Below are 3575 nucleotides of genomic sequence, written 5' to 3'. Positions count from 1 at the left end.
ACCCCACAAAAATATTTCTACAAAAATCTTAACTTGACATTGGGCTGTTTTGTGAAAGCTTTGATGAAACTATTTCACATTTATTTTGCTATTGCTCATTTATTGCACTAATGTTTGTATGTAATGAGATAATTATGTATCCTATCCTTTCCTCTTTCTTTTTTTCCATTTAAAGTCTTCTTTTCTCATTTATTGCTTCTTGTTAATGAATGTGAAGTGATTTTGTTGTATAATAAAACTGCATACTGGTTCTTGTTAAAATAATAATAATAAATTAAAAAAGCAGCAAGAAACTTTTTTGAGAGAACTTTTGTGGTCCAGGGTCATATATACAGTTGAGGTCAGAATTATTAGCCCTCCAGAATTATCTTTCCCTTATTTCTGTTTAACAGAGAGCAGATTTTTTTCAACACATTTCTAAACATAATAGTTTTAATAACTCATCTCTAATAACTGATGACAGTAAATAATATTAGACTAGATATTTTTCAAGACACTTCACTTCAGCTTAAAGTGACATTTAAAGGCTTAACTAGGTTAATTAGGTTAACTAGGCAGGTTAGCGTAATTAGGCAAGTTATTGTATAATGGTTTGTTCTGTAGACTATTGAAAAATATAGCTTAAAGGTGTTAATAATATTGACCTTAAAATGTTTTTTAAAAAATTAAAAACTCCTTGTATTCTAGCCGAAATAAAAGAAATAAGACTTTCTCCAGAAGAAAAAATATTATCAGACATACTGTGAAAATTTCCCTGCTCTGTTAAATATCATTTGGGAAATATTTAAAAAAGAAAAAAATTCAAAAAGGGGGGCTAATAATTCTGACTTCAACTGTATATTATTTTAAAGTATGCTTGTTAAACTGCACTGAATCCAATTAAATCCATAAAAATCCCATCCATAACACGTAGATTAATATAAATCTTAATGAGCAGGTAATGAGAGATCCAGCCGACGATAAATGAATCTGCCACCAGATTGCACGTCTACTAATTGCTTTAAAACAACATTATAGTCACCCAAAGCAGTTTACAACTGAGCCAAGTGAACTGAGGCTGAACCTGGCCTGAGAAAAGCAGGACAAAACGTCTGTCCGTGCTGATTTTCCCGCGCGCAGAGCCAGCTGCACATCTGAGCTCTTCAAAACTAATCCTGGAGGCCGTGTTTTCCCAACTTTCCCAGCGCAGCTCTTCAATGGGGCCCAGCAGAAGTGTGCCGCTCTCTGAATGAGGCCCGTCGCCCCCCTGAGGAGACCCTGAGCAATCATTAACATCCATCCACACTCAATATCACGGCTTCAGCTGCAGGATAAGTGGACTGCAGGACACATGCACGCGTCGGGAAAGAAATCCATCTGCAGTCACTACAAATGGCAGACAATTTCTTTAATGACATTAAAAAATGACGTTAAAATACATTTGGACACTCTCCATGTGAACATTATTTAGTTTTAAATCTGAAGAATACGCTTTTAATATGGAAAATGACATTCAAATATGAAAACAAAACTAAATGTATAGAAAAAAATCTGAAAATTGTGTAATTGTTGTCTGGATTGCCTTGTTATAGAGATGTTTTTGAGCAAAGTGTCATTTTTGCTTCATTCTGTAAACTATACTGATGATGACATTTCTTCCTGATTTTTTGCTGTCATTTAATTTTTTTCTGCATAAATTAACAAGAAATTTTCATGGTTTAAGTTATGTTTATTAGATTTTTAGAGTTAGGAAATCATTATTTGGTTGAATGACCCTGATTTTCAACCAAAACAAATGAAGAAATTCAGACTGATTGTCATTTTACTGAATTCACACATTTACATTTCAAGATATAAAAATGTATTATATACCACACTTTTATTTTTCTACTGTTGTAGAAGTGTAAAATAACAAATATTTATCTATATAATATAAACAAATATATATTCTTTTTTTATTCTTTTTAAAACTATAATGTTTGCAATTAATTTTATTTTGTTTGTTTTTATGTAAATGTGTGTGTTTATGTACGTGCATGGGTACACACAAACATCGTACATATACATACATACATACATACATAAATACACACATAAATTAACACACACATAAAAAATAATTATACACACACACACACATATATATATATACACATACATATATATATACACATACATACAAATATATATATATATATATATATATATATATATATATATATATATATATATATATATATATATATACATAATAACACACACACACACACACACACACACACACACACACACACACACACACACATACATACATACATACATACATACATACATACATACATACATACAAACATACATACATACATACATACATACATACATACATACATACATACATACATACATAGGGCAGCATGGTAGCGCAGTGGCTAGCACAATCGCCTCACAGCAAGAAGGTCACTGGTTCGAGCCCTGGCTGGGTCAGATGGCATTTCTGTGTGGAGTTTGCATGTTCTCCCCGTGTTGGTATGGGTTTCCCCACAAGTCCAAAAAATATAATAATAATAATAATAATAATATATACACACACACACATCTCTATATATATACATATATACATACACATACATATGTGCACCTTTTTGTGCTTATGTAAATGTGTCAACTTGGATATTAATTATATGACTTAAGAGGCTATAAATGTTTACAATATCATGTTCAACAAGGCTGCATTTATTTAAACAAAAATACAATACAAATTGTAAAATTGTGAAATGTTGCACTATAAAATAACTGTTCAAAAGTAGTTTATCATTTAATTTAATCATTTATTCCAGTGTTTTTAAAGATCAATTTTCAGCTTCATTACTCCAGTCTTCAGTCTAATGAGAGTAATTGACATCACTCTAATTTCAATTACTATTAATAATGGTAATAGTATTAAAAGCAATAATGACTGAAAGCATTATTATGAAACTACATACTAAAAGAGAGCAGTTTTTAAAAATTTTAATAAACACTTGACAACATATTAACATTTAATTAATGCCACATTGATTAATATATATATATATATATATATATATATATATATATATATATATATATATATATATATATATATATATATATATATATATATATATATATATATAGTTGTTTTATGTCTGTGCATGTGTTAATTAAGGACTAAGCATCTAGTCATTCATTGTTTGCTTTCAAACTATTGTTGAAACTCGTTTCGTAAGATTTTGCGCGGGAAGCGTTTGAAAGTTCTCCTAATCTCTATTCACCGCATTGATCATGTATTTTCCCGCCGGAACAGCCGCGCACGCTGTCAAAGGCTCGTGCACTCCGGCAATTTCACGCTTCCCCATTTACAACACACAAACACACTTTCTCACACACTCTTTCTCACACACACACTCCAGCTGTTTGAGCGCGCACCTCCATTGTTTCCCAGCAATGCAGGATCAGGCTAATTTAAACTTTTCCCATTGAACCTTCAGCCTTGCTCTGATTGGCGCAAAAGTGTGGGAAAGGAGAGCATCTCTGTCAGTCAGGGCGTATTTAAGTCACCGGAGAAAAACAGCAGC

Source organism: Danio rerio, chromosome 11 (genome assembly GCF_052040795.2).
Source record: "Danio rerio strain M-AB ecotype USA chromosome 11, GRCz13ab, whole genome shotgun sequence".
NCBI lineage: Eukaryota > Metazoa > Chordata > Actinopteri > Cypriniformes > Danionidae > Danio > Danio rerio.
This window is presented reverse-complemented; position numbering follows the sequence as displayed.